Here is a 22738-nt window from a genome sequence, read left to right on the forward strand (position 1 = left end):
AAATGTCAGGTGCTGAAGAAAGAGGCCATGTGAGAACAGGTAGCTAATAGCTATCTCCCTCTTCCTCAGAAGCAGGCTCTGAGGGCTCTAGATATAAAAGTGCTGCACACAATAGAAGAGATATCAATCTCATAGGTCTTATTGTATGACAGCTCACAGACACAGCTTATAGCTCCAAGTCATACCACAGTCCTCAGTCCCTGTGAGGTCACAATCCAGCTTATTTTTGAAACAGAAAGATGCCCATATTTCGACCCAAATCGGGATATGGGTGCCTTTCTCCATGGGCGCCCAAATCGGTATAATCGAAAGCCGATTTTGGGCGCCTCCAACTGCAGTCTGTCGCGGGAACGAACAAAGTTGATGGGGGTGTGTCAGAGGTGTGGTGAAGGCGGGACTGGGGCGTGTTTATCGGCCGAGGAGAGATGGGCGCGCTCAGCCGATAATGGAAAAAAGAAGGGCGGCAGAAGCGAGAATTTGGGCCGCTTTTTTTGGACCCTTTTTTCATGAACAAGTCCCCAAAAAGTGCCCCAACTGCCCAGATGACCACCGGAGGGAATCGGGGATGACCTCCCCTGACTCCCCAGTGGTCACTAACCCCATCCCACCAAAAAAAAAGAACTTTAAAAACGTTTTTTTTGCCAGCCTGTATGCCAGCCTCAAATGTCAGTATGCAGGTCCCTGGAGCAGTTGTTAGTGGTGCAGTGGACTTCAGGCAGGCGGACCCAGGCCCATCCCCCCCTACCTGTTACACTTGTGCTGGTAAATGGGAGCCCTCCAAACTGCCCCCAAAACCCACTGTACCCACATCGAGGTGCCCTCCTTCAGCCATAAGTGCTATGGTAATGGTGTAGAGTTGTGGGCAGTGGGTTTAGGGGGGGGGGATTGGGGGTCTCAGCACCCAAGGAAAGGGAGCTATGGACTTGGGAGGTATTTTAATTTTTTTTTTAACTTTTTACAAGTGCCCCCTAGGGTGCCCGGTTGGTGTCCTGGCATGTGAGGGGGACTAGTGCACTACAAATCCTGGCCCCTCCCACGACCAAATGCCTTGGAGTTGTTCGTTTTTGAGCTGGGCGCCTTCGGTTTCCATTATCACTCAAATTCGCCCAAATCCAATGCATTTGCCCGGCACCAACCGTATTATCGAAACAAAAGATGAGCGCCCATCTTTTTCGAAAATACGGTCTGTCCCGCCCCTTTGCGTATCCGTCCTCGGAGATAGGCGCCCATGGAGATGGGCGTTCGCGTTCGATTATGCCCCTCAATGACTACTAACAGACATTTACCATTTTGTAACTCTTCACTCTGTCTGACCCTTACAGCTCCTACCTTATGTTTATTTGCTACTTACAAGTGTGATATAATCAATGTGACCGGCCTAGTGTTTCTCCTAGCTAAAAGCAAAGAGGATATCCTGTAGTTCTCTGTCCTGTCTGTGTAGCCATTATTTAACCACCTTGATACTTTACTCAAAATCTGTCCATATTCTAGTACTATGGAGCTATTTTCTGAGCACATTAAAACTATACAATATTAAAATGTGTTGGGAGGAAAAAGTCTCACAGTGACTCAAAGATTCACCACATTCCTTATTAGGTCAATCTATTGCCTACATCTTTGAAAATGCTGGTTTGCATTCAGTTGTCACCTATTATTTGGGAATCAAATATCATCAGTTGTTTGGATATGTTTCTAGCATTTTACTACCCTTCGACCTATGCACTTTGTTGTATGCAATCATTCATTCTCATCCTGACTACTGCAACTCTTCATATAGCAGTTTAAAACTGTCTACTAGCAAGAGACTTTGGGTAATGCAGAACACACTGCTCTTAAATTGCTCTAGAATACAAAGAAACATGACCATATATCGCCTCTTCTGTACAATGAACACTGGTTTCCTATATCTTATAGGATAAAGTTCAAGCTCCTAATTCTTGCCCATTAAGCACTTCATAGAGGAGCTCACTTTGACTCAATGCAAGTTTGATGATGAGCATTAACAGTAAAGTTGAGATACTAGATCATAGTTCACATGCTCTGGCTTAGGAGTGAGGTTCATTTCTGTCATAGTATGTACAAAAGTAACCCATTTGGAGAAACTGTCCCTGAAAGAACTGGCAGATTTATCAAACTGCCTTATGCTCTATATTTCAGCCACACCTCTTGTTCTCAAAAGAATAAACCTCTGTTCTGTTTTCACTGACCATTTGGTTTGAAGCAACATGATAAATTGCATTTATATATCTACCTTTGTACTTAAGAGAAGAAACTTCTTTTCCAGATTCAAGCATGGATTAAAAATATTCTTTTTATAAATGCCTATGAAGGACTTATAAGGGCAGTGGAATCTTTTTTCCTTCCATTTTCTTTCTTATTTTATTTGTATTCTATTTGATATTTTATAACTATTGTTGTAATTCTTTTTAGTGAACTATTGTGCACTGCCTTGATGTATGTCTTTCAAGGCTGTTAAACAATTTAGCTGGCTGAAAAGAGTCGCTGAGCGATTAAATCTGGGGGCAGAGTCAGCAGTTGGCCCGTTAAGTGCCGATATTCAGCACGGCCTGGGTAACTACATAGATGGGACTGCATAAAACACAGTCCTCTCTTTATGTGGTAACCCATAGCTGTTTAAGTTCTAAGTATTGACTTAACCAGCTATGTGTCAGCCAGCTCCACAAAAAACAAATATTCAGGGCCCCTTTTACCAAGCTCAAAAGGGGGCCAGTGCTGGCAACTGGTAATAGGGAAGTCCCGCCTTCCTGCAGGAAATGGCTGTGCAGCAAGTAAAGCACTTGCCGCACAGCCATTTCAGGAGCAGCCCTTACCACCACCCATTGAGGTGGCAGTAAGGGCTTCTGCGTTAACCCAGCTGTAACTGGGCCGCACGTGGCACTGCCTGATTATCACTGGGTACACACCGACGCTACAAAAATAAGTACATTTTTGTAGAGCCAGAAATTACGGCATGCTAGGAATAGGATGTACCGCTGGCCTGCTGTGGTAGCCTCGCGGTACTTCCTGTATAGCGAGCAGTAAGCCCCCGTTGAGCTTACCGCTGCTTAGTAAAAGGAGCCCTCAATGCTAAAGCTGGGACATTGCCTGGCATTGGTTAAACAGGAATAACTGCTGCCAGCTGAATATTGACTCCTATAGTGATTATTTTAGAAGACTCATTTGTAATTTTCCCTTGTAAATACTGGCATTTATACATCTATATTCTGTACATGTGTAAAACCACTTTGCAGAAAGCCAATATTTAGCAGTAGAAATTCATCCAATGTGTGGATTGCAAGGGGGCATGGTGGATATGATTTGAGCAGGACTAAAATCTGCATGTGTGTATTAGAAAACATTATGCTCAAAAGCACGAATAGGTTTTTAAAAAATGTCCATTACTGGAGGGCTTAAAGAGCTAACATCCTTCTCTGTTGTTAACTTCCCTCTCACAGTAGAAAAAAAAACAGATTGCAGACTCTAAGTAATTAACAGTAAGCACAATTGTAGGTTTGCAAAATGGCGATATGCCCATGTAAATGCTAGCATATAACACATATAGGTTGGTATTTTACAACTTACATGTGAAAATGTTGGCACTTGCATGTCTAGGTTGCCAAGTTTGCTTTGTTGATTTTTTTTTCATGTTTATAATTGTAAAATGAATGTTACTGCTGGACATATTACAACATGCAAATGCGCTCCTCCATATATTTTAGAAAACACTCTACTTCAGCAGATCCTTTTCTAAAGTACTGCTGGAATTGTGTATGTCCCAACCTGGCTGTATGAATTCCAATTTCTATGTTCTATCTAAAATAGGCCTTTAACTGAATAGTGCTGCTGAAAATCCATGGATAGAAGGCTTATATATTTAGCAGTAGTTTCTAAATATATTAGTCTCTTTGAATATTGGCTTGTCTGTTAATGATAAACTGTATTCAGCAATTTGTTCTCTTCCATATTCTTCCATTGACTGACGCACTGATTGGATGAGATAATTGGACCTGAATGCTAGGCTGTCAAAGACCGACATTGATTTGAGCTCCTGAAATTTCTTCTTACGGCATCCCAATATTTTCTATTTGTTTGAAATTATTTTTGTTTGATTTTGACATTTATTTGTTTTGAAGGGTTTTTTTTTTGTTTTTGCTCTTCCTGGCTTGTATTGATTTGATAAATTTATTTATTTATTTATTTATAACATTTGTATCCCACATTTTCCCACCTATTTGCAGGCTCAATGTGGCTTACATAATTCCACAAGTGGTGATTACCAGTTCTGGATAGGAGAAATACATAGTTGGGGCAAAGGGACAGATTAGGTTAGGTTACAAGAGGAAAGTTCATCCTACGATAAGAGCTAAAGGTAATAGGTTAAACTTCAATCATTTATTTTATTTTGTTACATTTGCACCCCACGCTTTCCCACTCATGGCAGGCTTGATGACAAAAGATAGGTTTAACAATTAGGATCATTAAACTGGAAATCAAGATAATTAGCAAAACAGTTGAGATATAGAGAATACATGTTGTATAATTGTGTTTTGTTAATTTTGATTTATGAGGAGTTGTTATTGTATGCTTTCTTAAATAAATAAGTTTTCAATAGTTTACAGAAGGTCATGATGTCGTGTGTTATTTTTATGGATTTTGGTAATTCATTCCAAATTTGCGTGCATATGTAAGAGAAGCTGGATGCATATGTTAATTTATATTTCAGTCCCTTACAGTTTGGGTAGTGGAGATTCATGTCTTTGGAAGGATTCATAACATATTTGGAAAAATGCAATTTTGTTTTACATGAAGTAGAGAAGCAGTTTGTAGGTGCCTCTAATCTTCCTCCTTTGTAAAGACATGCAGCAATGCCGACACAGCCCGTTCAAAATGATTGGGCTATGTCGGCATTAGCGCACTGGCAGCTGCTAGCATGGCTTTGTAAACAGGGAGTCTAGTTTGTTACCTACATGGTTTATTGTTTACTGGTAATACTCAGGAATATTAATTTCTGTTCCTCACCTTTTATGAGGTAGTTCAGCATTTTGGTGCTTCCTTGGAAGATGGCAAAATTGAAGATGCATCTTGCAATCTGATGTAACTCAACCCTGGATTCAGTTACACTCTCCAGGACAGTGAGAGCACCCAGATTTGGGTTGACCCTCTCCTCTATTTCTGCACATACACTTAGTTCCCCTATGCAAGTCCTCTGATGGGGAAATAGTTCTATCTAAGGATCAGGTGTAGGGTTAAGGTGCTTAAGACTGAAGACTAAGGGGTATGTTTACTAAGGTGTGTTAGCGTTTCTAACGCATTAAATGCTAACGTGCCTATACATTTCTGTGGGCATGTTAGCATTTAACGTGCGTTAAAAACGCTAACGCGCCCATAGCGCAGCTTAGTAAACATAGGCGTAAGTTGCCAAATATGTATTTACTGATCAAGTGTGAAGTGATACAGTAGTAGAAGGTAAGTAATAATGCTCAGGTTTAATTATAGACAGTCCAATAAATTAAAAGCTTAACTCCTAGATACTTTTTGTCTGTTATTCCTGAAATTTAATTTAAAATTTAATTTAATTTAAATTAAATTTAAAATGTAATTATAGTCTGCTTAACCCAAAGTAATGAGCACAAGGTGGATTATGAAAGAAAAATTATACATCATTCAGATATATAACACCACCACCAAAAACAATCAGTTAAAAAGTTTTGAAAACGGCCAAGTCTTCATTGCACGTTTAAACTGTACATGGGATGTCATCATACATAAAGTTAATGATATCAAATTTCAAAGCCCTAGGCCATGTTTCAGCGGTCTCCATTGATCCTTTCAAACAAAATTGTTTTGGCACAGATCAGTTGGGCTATTTTAGAACAGGGTTCCATTTTATGCAATAAGTGTCTGTGCTAAGATAACCTGATGTGGTAAAATAACTCAATTTGTGTTAAAATAACCTGACTTAACAGTAGCCTACATAGATATCTCCTCTCCCCCCTCCCCAAGCTGAAGGAAACAGACAAATCAATTGGCTTTACCACCACCCAGTGTCCTCTGTCTAAAATTACATAAAGATCACTTAAGACAGCGGTCCCCAAACCTGGTCCTGGAGGCACCCCAGCCAGTCAGGTTTTCAGTATATTCACAATGAATATTTATGAGAGAGCTTTGCATACACTGCTTTCACTGCATGCAAATCTATCTCATGAATATTCATTGTGGGTATCCTGAAAACCTGACTGGCTGCGGCACCTCCAGGACCAGGTTTGGGAACCACTGACTTAAGAAATCCCAAATTTGGTTGCATCCAACAAATCATAATCAAGCATATATTGCTACAAGCATCATGGTATTGAAGCCTCAATAATTTTTGTCAAAATGGAATACTAGCTATTGGGCTGTAATATAAACAAGAAGCAGGATCCAATTTCTTACTTTTCAACCTAGGAGTAAGTGCCAATTGGCCAAGGGCAGTAGGAAAACAATCACCCTAAGGTGACCAATTTTCAAATTTTATCAGCCATCTTAAAATCTCCAAAGGTACCTCCTTAAAAAGAGCTCCCAGACAAATATCCAGGAAATCCAATGTCCCATCAATGGTTTTTGGGTGACTCAAGGTCTGTAAAGAGAGGATCCCAGATTGTTCAAGTAAATCTCTTTCTCATACCTGGGATCTAATGCAGACATTCCCACCATCTCACAGGAAATCTAGTGTGCACTGACAGCTGGTTAATGTAAAATGCAATACTGCTATAATAAAACTTTTGTATCTATACTCATAGGATATATAAATGAGAGAATCAGAGAATGGCTAGAAGAAGAACACTTAGGTATGTTGTTTATAACAGAAATGTGATTACATCTCAAAGACAATCTGATCTTGATGGGACTATGTCCACCAAGTTATTAAATAGTTCACCTAACTAGGCACAAGGAAAAAAAAAGTTGGAGACAGCTCTAATTTGTAAGTCTTTCTTTAAGGTAGACCTGTTTGCTGAAAATTTATTCCCCTCACTAAAAATGATGGCTTGTGAAACACTAAAAGGGCAACTGTGCTGTATATTATTTAATCCCACAGGTAGCTGAAATGGTGTTCAAGCTGAATTCTTGGATTTCATTTTAAACCTTTGCACCAATTTTTCAAATGTAATCCTATTGAGTGACATTAATCTGCATTTAGAAAACTCATCAGATCTAATACATTGTTTAAATCTATAGATCTTCATCTTACCACTAGCTACCAATTCCCATTCAAAAGGCCATTTACTAGATCTATTAGCTTACAGGGTTTTGGAAAATAATGACTATATTGTAGAAGATCAGAATTGGGAACAGGTAACATGGTTAGACCATTGCAAATTAACTTTTGCTTTGAACTAGAAAGAGAATGGAAAGTATAGGAAACAAGAATTCACAGTAGAATTTTTAACCAGAGGAAAAAATAGATGTACAATCATTCTGGTCAGTAATACAGAAAACAAAGAAAATATTCACACCCAATAATAAAAACTTTCCCCTGGATTCTCTAAAGTGTGATTTAAGTTCTGCGCACAAATCCAGTCATATTCTGGATTTGTGCACACAAACTAATCAGCACTGATATTTGCCATTTAACAAGCAATTATTGACACTAATTGCTATTAATTAGAATTTGCGCACACAACTGTCTAAAGGCCCTGTTTACTAAGGCACGTTAGCATTTTTTAACATGCCTACAATTAGCGTACATGCTAACCATGTAGGCCATAGTAACATAGTAACATAGTAGATGACAGCAGATAAAGACCTGCATGGTCCATCCAGTCTGCCCATGACAAACTCATATGTGTATACCTTACCTTGAATTTGTACCTGTCCTTTTCAGGGCACAGACCATATAAGTCTGCCCAGCAGTATTTCTCGCCTCCCAACCACCAGTCCCGCCTCCCATCACCGGCTCTGGTACAGACCGTATAAGTCTGCCCTCCCCTATCCTCGCCTCCCAACCACCACCCCCTCTTCCCCCCAACTGTTCCGCCACCCAATTTCAGCTAAGCTTCTGAGGATCCATTCCTTCTGCACAGGTTTCCTCTATGCATATCCCATGCATGTTTGAACTCCGTTACCGTTTTCATCTCCACCACCTCCCGCGGGAGGGCATTCCAAGCGTCCACCACCCTCTCCGTGAAAAAATACTTCCTGACATCTTTCCTGAGTCTGCCCCCCTTCAATCTCATTTCATGTCCTCTCGTTCTACCGCCTTCCCATCTCCGGAAAAGATTTGTTTGCGGATTAATACCTTTCAAATATTTGAACGTCTGTATCATATCACCCCTGTTCCTCCTTTCCTCCAGGGTGTACATGTTCAGGCCCCTATAGGGATATTGTTGGTGCGTACATGGTTAACGCTTAAACATGGTTAATGTGCATTAAAAATGCTAACTCACCTATAACGCAGCTTAGTAAACAGGGCCCTAAGTGTATTCTATTATCTGATGTGCATAAATTCTAAGTCGCACAGTAGAAAATGGGGGCATGACCATGGGCGTAGTGTGGGCAGGTTGCGGGCAGTTCTACAATCTATATACATTGTTACAGAATACAACCAGTCCATGCCTAATTTAGGCATCAGCATTTACACCAGGTTTTACTTGGCAAAACTGCCCCTGACTAAATTTAGTTGCACAGATGGGTGCTCACCGTATTCTATAAGCCACATGAAATATTACGCATACTGAATGAAACTTAAGTGTACTTTATAGAAAACACCATGACAAAATAAGTGCCTGAATAAATGTAAACCGCTTTGAATGTAGTTGCAAAAACCTCAGAAAGGCGGTATATCAAGTCCCATTTCCCATTTCCCTTCCCACATCAAATTGCATAAGGATGATCTTCCTATCTAGACTAATTTATTTCCTGAAGTTGGCAATTAATATGGTTAGGACTGTTTCCATGCTAAAATTGGGTCTGAAGTCAGATTGTGTATGGTGAAGAAGGGAAAAGGAGGTCAGATAATCCATAAATTGGTGAGTGACTATACCCTCAATCACCTTTACTAGTAAAGGGATAGAGGCCACTGGCCTGTAATTTGTTAAATCATTTATTTTTGCCATGGGATTTTTAGGGATGGGGGTTAACATTATGGACTCTTTTTCTACAGGGAAATGACCTAATGATAGCAAAAGAGAGATCTTAGGGATTCTATAAACAGGTCAGATGCAGCTTTTAATAGAGAATTAGGGCAGGAATCCAGTACACAATTATGAATATTTCAGTAGAAAAGATTTCCCCATGCAGAATGAAGGGGGAGAGAATGATGACCAATATCTATCCAGTTTTGATACCAGCAAGGTTGCGTGTGCTAATTTTAAGAATAATGTAAAAAAAAAACCTGTTACCACGTTTGTGTGGTAGCAGTTAATGCATGCCAAGTCATGATGTAAGTACCTAACACACTTTAGTAACAGGGCCTCTTGATTTGTTAGAATGTTCTTAATTGTTTTAACATTAGTTAACCTAGGAATGAATATGTGTTAAATCAATTAACATGTGCCTAAAAGTACTAAAATATGTTAATTTAAAAAAAAATATATATATTATTAAACCAGTGGTGTAAAATGAACTAGAAAACAAAACAACAGCTCAAAATCTGGGAAATTTTTCCTTGTGCACATCCCTATTTAGAGTCTATATATGGGAAAGCACATGGTACATTAAGCTTTAGTTTGAAATGTATGACAATTATATGCAGACCACCAGTGCATTTGAAAGGCTGTTCAGTTATTTGACAGACATTCCATTGAGCTTCCCAGTCCAAAAGGAAGGGCCTATAAGCATAGACAAACCCCACTCTTTCAACATGGCATAGATGTCAAATTCCCCCCTTCTCATCCTCCTAGGCATCCTCCCCTCTAATGGTATCCTCTCAAAAAGAAGAGATGCCATAGTCCTCTCTTCCTCAAATCCAAATCGTAATTCCACTCCCTTCAAATGCCTTTATACCCTTCTTTCCTTCTCCCTTCCAGTGAATGGGAACAAACCTCCTGTCAGTTCTAGTGATGCTTGTTCAGTGGCTTCATCTGGTGGTACCATTGTGTCATACAATATGACTCAAATGCAGATCATAATGTTGAAAGTGAAACAGTGGCGTAACCAAACTGCCAATTTTGGATGGGCCTGAACCCAAAGTGGGTGGGCACAAAATTTTCTCTCTACCCCCTCCCCCAGCAAAATTTAGTCACGCTAATCAGATGCATTTGTCACACAGGGTAAAGTGCTGCTTTTCAGTGCATCAGATTTCAGAACATTTATTTAATAGCCTAACACCCTTTTCAGTGAGCTTTCAGAGGCCAAAACCTCCTGCCTCAGGTCAGTATAATGCTGTTACAGTATCCTCGCCTGACCTAAGGAAGGAAGTATTGGTCTCTGAAACTTCATTAACACAGGTACCATATTACTTTATCCTAAATTAAAAATAAAATTATTTTCTTTACCTTTCTTGTATGGCCATTTACTTTTTCTCATTGTGTCGCTCCCAGTCTCTAGATTCTGCTTTCCTTCATTTTCACTTAACTCTTCTGCCACGGTTTCCTGGCCATTTCTCATTTTTCTCTCCTTTTTCTTTGCTTTCTTCAATATTTTTCTGCCTCTCTCTCTTTCTGTCCTGATTTAATTCACAACTCGGGCATTCGGCACACAGTCAGACGTATCAACCCCCGCCCCCTTCAATACCACACTACAAGCCGTATCTTCGATAGAATTGGATTTATTTTGGCCGCAGCCAGGAACATCAAAATTATTACAACTTAAACAAATTACATTACATCTTCTACTAATCATTATGCCAGCATGCATTTCTACCCGGGTACACAGCTTCTACACGTAGTTGCATATTCTGGGCCACAGGCCAAGCCGTACCAAGCCCCTGTGGCCCCCCTGTGCTGTTTTCCAAGCACCCGACGTCACTTGGTGTCTCTCGTTGAAGGAGGCACCTACCACATTTTCAAAATGACGTTCTAGGCCTCCCGGCCGCCCAAGCCAGGAGACAAGCTGTATACACGTTGTTTCCTTATAACAAGGCTGCTCACATGCAAGCCTACCATTTGCATCAACTTGATAATTTTCCACACAACTCTTTCTGCAGCAGTAGTTACCCCAAACTTGTAACTGTTATGTGTCAAGCTGCTGTGTCCCCATTGCTGGCTGTGTGTAAACATTGTAGTCTAATGCCTCGCTGCGACAAATCTTGCCTCTCAAGTGGGTGGGCGGGTGGGCGTTGCTCTTCTCCTGCTTCCAAATTCAAAAGGACTTCCTGTGCAGTTCAAATTCCACTCTCCTCCTCCCTTGCTCCTCCCCTTCTTTCCTGCCCCCTCCCTTGCTACCCCTTGTTTCCCTCCCACTACTACCTCTGCTCTCTAGCTAGGCCCTCCCTGTACCCTCCCCCACACTTCTGTCTTCGCTGCCCCTTCCTCTTATTCTCCAGTCTTTCACTACTCTCCTTTTCCATCCAGCAGCTCTCTTCTTTCTCTCCCCATCCTTCCAGCCTCCCCTCTCTCTCCCCATCCTTCCAGTAGTCTCCCCTCTTTCTTTCTGCATCCTTCCGTCCAGTGTCACCTCTTTCTCCCTACCCTTCCATCCAGCGTCTTCCCTCTTTCTCTCCCCATCCTTCCATCCATCTACCCTCTCTCCTGATCTTTCCATCTAATGTCTCTCTCTCCCTCTTTCTAACCAGTGTCTCTGTATCACTCTACCCTTTTCTGTTCAGTGTCCCTTCTCTCTTCACATCCTTCCAGTCTCTCCCCTTTCTCTCTGCATCCTTCCAGTCTCTCCCCTTTCTCTCCCCATCCTTCCATCCAGAGTCTACTACTACTACTACTACTATTTAGCATTTCTATAGCGCTACAAGGCATACGCTGCGCTGCACAAACATAGAAGAAAGGCTCTCCCCATCCATCCATTTTCCCTCTTTCTCTCCCCATCCTTCCATCTGTTTTCCCTCTTTCTCTGCCATCCTTCCATCTGTTTTCTATCTTTTCTCCCCATCCTTCCATCTGATTTCCCTCTTTCTCCCCATCCTTCCATGTTTTCCCTCTTTCTCCCCATCCTTCCATGTTTTCCCTCATTCTCTGCCATCCTTCCATCTGTTTCCCTCTTTCTCTGCCATCCTTCCATCTGTTTTCCCTCTTTTCTCCCCATCCTTCCATGTTTTCCCTCTTTCTCCCCATCCTTCCATGTTTTCCCTCATTCTCTGCCATTCTTCCATGTTTTCCCTTTCTCTGCCATCCTTCCATCTGTTTTCCCTCTTTTTCTCCCCATCCTTCCATCTGTTTATCCTCTTTATCCCCATCCTTCCATGTTTTCCCTCTTTCTCCCCATCCTTCCATGTTTTCCCTCATTCTCTGCCATCCTTCCATCTGTTTTCCCTCTTTTTCTCCCCATCCTTCCGTTTTCCCTCTTTTTCTCCCCATCCTTCCGTTTTCCTTCTTTTTCTCCCCATCCTTCCATGTTTTCCCTCTTTTCTCTTTTCCTCGATGAGGCCCGCCCTGCATGCCAGTGCCAGCCCCAGCTCCCATTGCCGGCCACTGCTGCTTTTCCTGTTGAGCAGCAGGGCCGGCGCTACAAAAAGAAGAAGCGCTAACGGCGCTAAGGACGAAAAATGTTAAAAAAAAAAAAAGTGCGGCACTGGCAGGCACTGTCTTGGCAGCCTTGAGGCATTGGCTGCTGGCTTGCAGGCTCCTCCCGTCTCTTACGTTACTGCCCCTGCGTCGCTCCAGGGGCAGTGACGTAGGAGACGGGAGGAGCCTGCGAGCCAGCAGCCAATGCCTCAAGGCTGCCAAGACAGTGCCTGCCGGTGCCGTGCTTTTTTTTTTTTTTAACATTTTTTGTCCTTAGCGCCGTTAGCGCTTCTTCTTTTTGTAGTGCCGGCCCTGCTGCTCAACAGGAAAAGCAGCAGTGGCCGGCAATGGGAGCTGGGGCTGGTGCTGGGCGGGCCTGGGCTGAAATTGGGTGGGCCTGGGCCCAGCCAGGCCCACCCATAGCTACGCCCCTGAAGTGAAATAGAAAACAGCTTTAGTTGGTGGTTCATGGATGTGGCATCATTTCAAATTTGATAGCATAAACCAGGGGTTCCCATTTATATTTTCCACTTCTATTTTACTCTTATATCTTGTCTTTTCAATCCCTAAAGATGATATAGAGCATTTGACGTACCTGAGAGGGTTACACAGAGTCCATTCTCCCCACCACAATGAATTTAGTAAACTGAGGACTCCCCCCCCCCCCTACTAACAAAATGACAACTCCTCTGGTTATGTCAGTAATATTTCTTGGAATTTGATGACCCTGCCTCCTCCCTTCCTTATCATTTGCCCCTTGATTCCCCCTTTACCAAAGTGACTGCCTTGACAATTATTGTACAGGCATCATAAACATGTCCAAAACTCACAAATTGCCATTTCCTCTTCTCGTTGGATTGTAATTGCTAAATTTCATTTATTGTTGTCTACTTTTGGTATTATTTCATACTAGAAAGATGCATTGTGTTGTATTGTTTCTTGTGCATTATGGGGTCCTTTTACTAAGCTGCGGTAAAAGGGGGGCTGTGCTAGTGTGTGTTTTTGACACTCTCTGAAGTCCCTTTTTACCAAAGTGGGTAAAAGGCTGTCTTTTCTCATAAAGAATTGACTGTGCAGTAAGTGAACCACTTGCCACATGGCCATTTGGGGGGGGGAACACTTACGGCCACCCATTGAGGTGGCCGTAAGGGCTCCTGCGCTAACCTGGCATTAACTGGGCAGCGCACAGTGCTGTCTGATTACCACTGGGTAAGCACTGGTGCTACAAAAATAGAAAATATTTTTGTAGCATCAGAAATGGCACGCACTAGGGGTGGGAACTACCATTAGTATCCTATGGTAACCCGGTGCTAATTCCAAATTGGTGCATGCCAAACCTGTTGTCGCACACCAACCCTTTAGTAAAATAGCCCCTATATGATTAGCAGGAATAGTTCCAGCCTATGAGATATGAAAGAGCTTGTAGTACTGTTACAGACACTATAAGAATGGTTATCAATGATTCAATGATGAACTGAGCCATTGTTTCTCTTGTATCTGCTGCAAGCCACTTGATATTTCGATATGAGCCACAGGCAAGATGTGGGTATAGTTTGAGGATATCTACTATACACTATACCCTGCATGTGAGTCCTAGTGCACAGTGTCAACAGAGGTAGGGTTACCATATGTCTGGATTTCCCCGGACATGTCCTCTTTTTGAGGACACGTCCGGGGCGTCCTGCGGGTTTTGCCCGCTCACCTGTTTGTCCGGATTTCTGGACAAACAGGCGGGCGAGCGGCACCGTGGGTCTCCCCTCCCCTTACTTACTATTTGCCCTGGTGGTCTAGTGACCTTTTTGGAGCAGGAAAGAGCCCCCTCTTTCCTGCCCGGAGCGCTGCCTGTCCTTGCCCTGCATCCTTCTCAGTCTCGGCTCAGGATTCAAAATGGCCACTGAGAGTTGAAGCACCGAAGAGGTCACTAGACCACCAGGGCGGTAGATAGTAAGTAAGGGGAGGGGAGGGGAATATGTGACAAGGGGGAGGGGAGGTGACGGGGGCAAGGGAGGGGAATATGTGACCCTGGAGGAGGGGCATATGTGACAGGGGGCGGGGTGAGAGCGAGAAAGGGCGGGGCGAGTATCCGAAAGGGATGTGGTGTGGGTGGGGCAGGGCAGGGACGTGGTGTGGGCGGGGCAGCGGCATGACATGTGTAACCCTAATCAGAGGGCATCATTCTGAGAGCATCACTAGAGCCCACAAAAGGGAGATAGATCTTTCTTTTGCTAGTAAATGAAGGAGGAAGAAGGGCTGAGAGGTAGAAGATCCAAAGAGCTTGCCTTGTTTGGGGGGTAGGGATGGGATCACAGTGACCTTTTGGCAGATCAGATCTGTTTCTTCAGGAAAGTGTGTGTGTGGGGGGGGGGGGGGGGGGGAGGGCGAGTCACAGGACATTGCACACAATCATTGCGCAAACTTTTGCTTATTTTTTGTCATATGATTTGTGATTTCTACGTGCCTGATATTTAGCCAGGGCAGTTAACATTTAAAACTATGTGCTGACACCACTGGGGTGTCATAAACTTGATATACCAGGTTTCTGTGAAACTACCAAAGTGGTTTACATATTCTGTACTTTGTTTCTACTGGGCTCATAATCTGTTTTTCTACCTGGGGCAATGTATAGTTAAGGGGGTCTCTTATAAAGGTACGCTAGCGTTTTTAGTGCATGCTAATGATTAGCGTGCACTAAACACTAGAGATGCCCATAGGAATATATGGGTGTCTCTACTGTTTAGCCCATGCTTATTTTTAGCGCACCTTTGTTGAAGGCCCATCAACCCCCACCCTGTTTACTAAGCTGCGTGGCAATGTTGACACAGCCTGTTCACAGTGAATGGGAGCTGTGCTGGCATTAGCACATGGCAGCCACTAGTGTGGCTTAGTAAGCAGGGGGGTAAGTGACTTGCCCAGGTCACAAGGAGCTGTAGTGGGAATTGAACCCAGTTCCACAGGTTCTCAACCCAACTGTACTAACCATTAGGTTACTCCTCCACAGTAACAACTATATTCATTTGTGCTATCTGATAAACAAGTACTACTGAATATATGCATAAGCGATGATTGCACAGAGCGTGTATCCTTGTAGATTTAGGGCTACTAGTCTGTAGTCCTAAATTTCAATGCATAACTTATACAGTTAGGAGGTAATTTTATCAAGGATTTTTCACATGTAAAGGTCTTTGTATATATACATGCATTCTTTTATTAAAAATTACCCCATGCATTACACAGTGCTAAGAGGGCATATAAGCCATGTATAGTTGTGTTCAGGGGCAGAGTCAAGGTAGCAGATAAAACCACATTTTATATGCATTTGTTTGTAAAATACATTCATACTTGCATACTTCATGCCTGCACATTTATGCTTGGTCCCAAGCAGCTTCAATATAAGCATGATATCTGCAACATTACATGTCTGTTTCTTTCTAAAATGGGCTTATTTTAAATAGTGCCTATTTGTTTATGTTTATATGGAACTTTCTATACTGCCCTTAGCAAAACATCAGAGTGGTTAATAATGTACCCCAAAATTCGAAAAGGGGCTAAGTTTACATAATATAGCTGAGCCTCGAGGTATACCCAAGATTGTATAGATGCAGATACAACCTGACCATTAAGCAAGTTAAATTTCCAAATTTTACTAGTATAAGGGCTGAAAATACATAGCAAGTGGTGAACATAGAACTCATCTTTGAATATCAGGCCTATTTTTTTTAATTGTGTACACCACTCTGAAAGATTAATTACCCAATTTAGTGGTCTATTAGTTATTGTTGAATTCAATTACATTAAGACTATTACTTCTGCTTTTTTTTTTTTTTTTTAAATAACTTTACAACTTCACCAGACACCTCAGCATAAGTAGCAAGTCACAATATGTTCTCTTTGGGATGCAGCTACGTCCCTTGATGTTTCTCTTTCTTCATGTGCATGCTCAAGGTCAAATGTCAGGATTGAATTCAAGAAAGCACAGAATAAGAAAAGAGGATCTTTCACTGCAAAGCGAAACATCAACTGTGGTCTATAATGGCATTAGAAAAGGACATTGAACAAACTATGGCAGTACTTTGATATTCTATTTTTTCTACTTTTCACACTCAGACCCTCTGGGAAAGGCAAACAATGTCTGATGGTAACGTTAAGCTACATTTAGTACAACACAAACTCTCTGTATGCTTTGTCAGGCTATAGGGATAACAAGTCTTCATTATGGTCAAAGCATCAAAATCATATTTTCAGAAGCTAAAGTTATACTTTCCTGATGTTTTCCTCTGATATATTGCTTTGTTATAAAAAGAACAAAAGAATTGCCATACTGTTTCAGACCAAAGGTTCATCTAGCCCAGTATCCTGCTTCCAACAGTGGACAAGCCAGGTCACAAGAACTTGCCAGAATCCCAAGAAATAGCAAGGTTGCAGGCTGCTGACCCACTGGGACAAGCAGTGACTTTCCTCATGTTTACTTTAATAATAGTTTATGGACTTTTATCTCCCAGAATGTATCCAAAATCTTAAAAAAAAAAACCCAGATACACTAACGGCTTATACCGCATTTTTCATCAACAAGTTCCAGAGTTTATCTATGTGTTGAGTAAAAAAATATTTTCTCTTATTTGTTTTAAAAGCATTAACTTCAAGGTGTGCCTCATAGTCTTTGTACTTTTTCACAACTGATTTGCATTTACCTGTTCCACTCCAATCAGGATTCTATAGACCTCTATTATATACCCCCTTGCCCCCAGCTTCCTCTTCTCCAAGCTAAGGAGCCATAGAGGCTCCTTTTTGAAACATCCCCAAAAAATGTCATAAAGTGGCAGAAGAATGGTTTTCTCTGAGAATCATCAAGTTGTGATTTTTGACACCCTGAATTTTGACATTTTGCTTCACAGTTCATCTTAATTTCAAGGGAACGTGTTGGGTGCGTGTTTTGGGTGGGACGGGGCAGCACCAAAAGATATAACTGTTTCTGCAATAATGGAACAAAATAAAAATGTCTACGATCAAAATTAAGACGTTTTTGGCTAAGTCTGTTTCAATCATGGCTAAGTGATTAACAGGTGCCCTAAATGACCATTGGAGGGATTAAGGCACAACCCCCCTCATCCCCAAGTAGTCACTGACCCCCCTCCCAGCCCCTTAAGATATGACAGTGGCAGTACATACCAGGCTCTATGACAACTTCATATATAATGGTCATTCCTATTAGAGCAGCAGGCAGGAACCAGGAGTAGCCTAAGGTCAGTGCAGTGCTCTATAGATAATGGGATTCAGGCCCATATCCCACTAAAACTAGTACACTTGTGGTGCAATGTGTGAGCCCGCCAAAAAAAACCCTGCATATAGGTGATATCTGCAGGCATAAGGACTATTGTAGTGTTGTACAGTCGAATACAGTAGGTTTTTGGTGGGTTTTGGCAGGCTCCCCATACAGTATAAGGGGGTAATGCTGAGATATGTAGATGGAATCTTTTATATGAAGTCCACTGCAAGCCCCCCCCCCCCCCCCCCCCCCCCCCCCCCCAGAATGCCCCATTGTTCTGCTGGGCTGTCTGTGTGGCCAGTTTACTAAGAATGCTGGCCTCCCATACATTTCAATGGCTTGTTTTCTGCATTTTTCCCTTGGATGTTTTTTTCTCTCAAAATGGCCATTTTTGAAACAGAAAATTGGACATTTTTCTAGTTTGACAATGGCCATGTTTTCGCAAAACATCCAAAATTGGATTTAGGGCCTCTTTTATCAAGCAGCGCTAGCAGTTCACGCATGATCTCTCTTTCACATGCCTCAGATAAAACAAGAGATTTATGAAGCCTCAGAAACTAATGCAGAATATCATCCATGGCTGGTGGTGGTGGGTTAGTTAGTGAGGGGCCCTTTTACTAATCTGCGTAAGCATCTACGCGTGCCAAGCACGCACCAACATGGAGTTACTGCCCGGCTACCGTGTGGCTCTTGCGGTAATTTCATTTTTGGCGCGCATCCAATACACGCGTCTGAAAAGTAATTTTCATTTTCAGCCACATGTATCAGATGCGTGCCAAGTGGCATTTGAAGTGCATAGGTCATTACCGCCTGGTTATCGTGTGAGACTTTACTACTAGGTCAATGGCTGGCGGTAAGGTCTCAGACCCAAAATGGACGCGCAGCAATTTTGATTTTGCCACACATCCATTTTCAGCAAAAATTTTAAAAAGGCCTTTTTACAAAAGCGCCAAAAACCCACTCCTACACTTCCGCAAAGCCATTTTTAGTGCGCCTTTGTAAAAGGACCCCTTAGTTAGTTAGTTAGTTAGTTAGTTAGTTAGTTAGGGCCCTGTTTACTAAGGTGCATTAGTGTTTTTAACGTGCCTACGCTTAGCGCACATTCTAACCATGTAGGCGCCTATAGGGATATTGTAGGCACGTACATGTTTAACACATATACATGGTTAACGCATGTTAAAAATGTTAACGTGCCTATAACACTGCTTAGTAAACAGGGCCCTTAGTTAGTTAGTTATTGGCTTATCAAATAAAAGAAACAAAGTCAGATCATCAAGATCCTACCTAAATCTACACTACCCAAATTGTAAAGAACTGAAATACAAAACAACTTACGCAGCCGGCTTCTCCTACATAAGCGCACAACTATGGAATGGGCTCCCAAAATCTGTGAAAACAATCCACGACCACTTGAACTGCAGGAAATCACTAAAAACCAACCGCTTCAAAAGGCCTACCCCAACGACCCCACGTAACCCTCTTCACCTACCAACACAGCATGACTATGATCGCACAGGACAGCACGCAATCTTCATCCATTTCGACCCTCCACTTATACCTCATACGATCACTATACAACTTTGTATTTGTTATCCACCGACTGGGCAAACGCCTCTGACGGTACTAAGTAAGCCACATTGAGCCTGCAAATAGGTGGGAAAATGTGGGGTACAAATTCAACAAATAAATATCACACCCTCTATTCTCTCTCTCTTTTTGGATTTTCCTTGATTTCTAATAGGTTTAATGTGGTCATGCACATTAAAGAACTCTCTTTCCCCAGACTGCTGCACATGAATAACACAGTTAGTTACCCCCATGATGGGATTAGACTGATTCCTAATAGGTTTGGTTCTATGGAAACATATTATCCTAACTGGGCTGAACATACTGCAACCTGATGAAGCTTTAATAGTTGTGAATTCAATTCCTTTAATAAAAGAATGGAAATAGAAGCTTTGTGTATACTATGTTGGACAGCCAATTAAGCTGGCATATTGAATCCTTTCTGCAACACCATGTATCTATTTTGAAGCCCATTTTTTTCAGGATGAACACAGGCAAAGAAAAAAATATATTTTCTTTCAGAATTTTTAGAAATTATCTCAGTTTTTTTTAATGGTTCATTTCACAAACTCAGCTTAATGAAACATTTTTAGCCCACACAAATAGACTTACTATGCTTTGATTTATAGTACAATGATGTAACAGTGTGCTTTATATAGGTGTCCAGAAGGCATCTAGGTTATACATATCTCCCCCAAAAAGGGTAACAGAATATGTTCCTGTAATTTAAGTGCGAACGGGAAGAAACGTCCAACTCTAAAAAGGAAATTTTTATTTAAACCTGTTTCAGTCATGTCCAGGGTACAAAAAGCTATCACTGGAGGAGTTAAGGCATGACCCCTCTTGAATCTCCCAGTGGTTGCTGTCCCCCTCTCTCTCCCCTTAAAGTGAAACCGGAAAGGAATACCAGGCTCTATGACAGCAACAGGTATTATGTGCATTCTGAGCAAAGCAGAAAATAGATCTTAAGGGTAACCTAGTGGACTGTGCAGTGGACTGTAAACCACAGGACCCAGATTCAAATTCCACTTCTGCTTTCCCCTTTTTTTTTATATACCTTTAAATTGTGAGCCATCCTGAAACAGAGATATGCCTACTGTACCTAAATATTAAAGACACCTGCAAGCCGGAGGACTATTGAGGTAGTGTGTGTACAGTCAGGTACAATAAGATTGTCCCTGTCTCTGGAGGGCTCACCATTCTAAATAACAAGAGTTGAGTGGAATATGAACCTAGTTGCCCTGGACTAAAGGCCACTGCACTGACCTGCTCTGCAAGGACATCTGTGTGGCCATTTTCATACAAATGCTGCTAGACAGACGTCCTTGTCACTGTTTTTTTGGTATACATAATTTCAGTGGCGTAGCTAGGGTAGTTGACACCCGGGGCCGATAATTTTTTAACACCCCCCTCCAAAATCCAGTACTAGGCATACCGAGAATACAAAACACTCAGGACCTATAGAGCAATTCTACCATACCATAAGCAGTCATTTCTATGAGTCACACAAGGAAAAGGAAAGCATCTTAAACACTACAGTGAGCACTAGAACATCAATTCACCTATTGTAAAACGAAACCAGACAGAATAGTACAGATCGTCGATCCTGCACAGTCAATGCCAACTGAAAGCCATGTCTTTTTCACAAACACAGATACACTCTAATCCACTATAGAATAAGTAATCATAAACTTTCTATTTAGACAAAAATTAAACTGAACCCCCAAGATGCCAGACTCTGCATACAATGCAACGCCACAGAAACAGAAAATGTCCCCTAGTACTGTGCAAAATATAAAGACAGCAGATGTAAATTTGAAAAAAACTAACAAATACCAATCACCACTTTACAAATTAACAAATAGAAATAAAACAAATATAGAAAATAAAATAATACCATTTTATTGGACTAATACATTTAGCTGTCAGAGGCCAAAACCTTCTTCCTCAGGTCAATACAGTATAGTGTTCCTCAGGGGGTTTTGTTCTCCGAAAGTTAGTCAAAATTTATTAAAATTAGTCCAATAAAAAGATTACCTTATTTACATGTTCTATTATAAACATGTATTAACACAGCTACAATACTACTTTATCCTAAAACAAAAAAAATAAAAATATATATTTTATTTACAGTTTGTTGTCTCTGGTTTCTGCTTTCCTCATCTTCTTTTCACTGTCTTCCTTCCATCCAGTATCCGTCTTCGTTCTTTCTCTGCCATCCAGTGTCTGCCCTCTCTGCTGTCCCCGTCATCCAATGTCTGCCCTCTCTCCCTGCCCTTTCCATTCACTGTCTGCCCTCTCTCTCTCCCCTTTCCATTCACTGTCTGCCCTCCCTCTCCCCCCCATCCATCCAGGGTCTGCCCTCCCTCACCCCCTTCCATCCATCCAGGGTCTGCCCTCCCCTCTCCCCCCATCCATCCAGGGTTTGCCCTCCCTCTCCCCCCATCCATCCATCCATCCATCCATCCATCCATCCATCCATCCATCCATCCATCCATCGTATGTCCCCTCTCTCTCTGCCCCTTTTTTCAGCCCCCAGTTCCAGCCCTCTTATCCCACCTGCCCCTAGTTCTAGCCCCAGCCCACATCTCCCACTTGCCCCCCTTTTCAGCCCCACTATCCCACCAGTCCGCAGTTTCAGCCCCAGCCCTTTTCTCTCACCAGTCCTGAGCTTCAGCCCCAGCCACTTCTCCCTGTCCCCTTTTCAGCCCCCAGTCCCCCCCAGTTTCTGCCCTTGCCCCTTTTCAGCCCCCAGTTCCAGTACTAGCCCCCTTATCCCACCTACCCTCCTTTTCAGCCCCAGACCCATTTTCCCACCAGCCCCAGGCATGGCTCCCATTTTCTCGCATGGCCCCTTCCCCACCCCCCCTTCTCCCCACCCGTCCCCTTCTCTCCTCTTCTCCCATCTGAGATCCCCCTCCCCACCCCAGTCCCCTTCTCCCCTCTTCTCTCATCTGATACCCCCTCCTCACCCCAGTCCCCTTCTCCCATCTGAGACTCCCCTCCCCACGTCCCCTTCTCCCATCTGAGACCCCCCACCCCCCTTCTCCCCACCCCCCTTCTCCCCACTCCACTTTTCCCCTCTTCTCCCATCTGAGACCCCCCACCCCCCTTTTCCCATCTGAGACCCCCCTCCCCACCCCAGTCCCCTTCTCCAATCTGAGGCCCCCCTCCCCAGTCCCCTTCTCCCATTTGAAAACCCCCCTCCCCAGTCCTCCTCTCCCATCTAAGCCCCCCCAACTCGACCCACCTGCCACCTTCGTGGGGAGACGACAGCCCTCGTCTCCTGCCTCCATCCTGCTGTGCCTTAAAGAAA

The sequence above is a fragment of the Microcaecilia unicolor genome, chromosome 1, assembly GCF_901765095.1.
Source record: "Microcaecilia unicolor chromosome 1, aMicUni1.1, whole genome shotgun sequence".
Taxonomy (NCBI): Eukaryota; Metazoa; Chordata; class Amphibia; order Gymnophiona; family Siphonopidae; genus Microcaecilia; species Microcaecilia unicolor.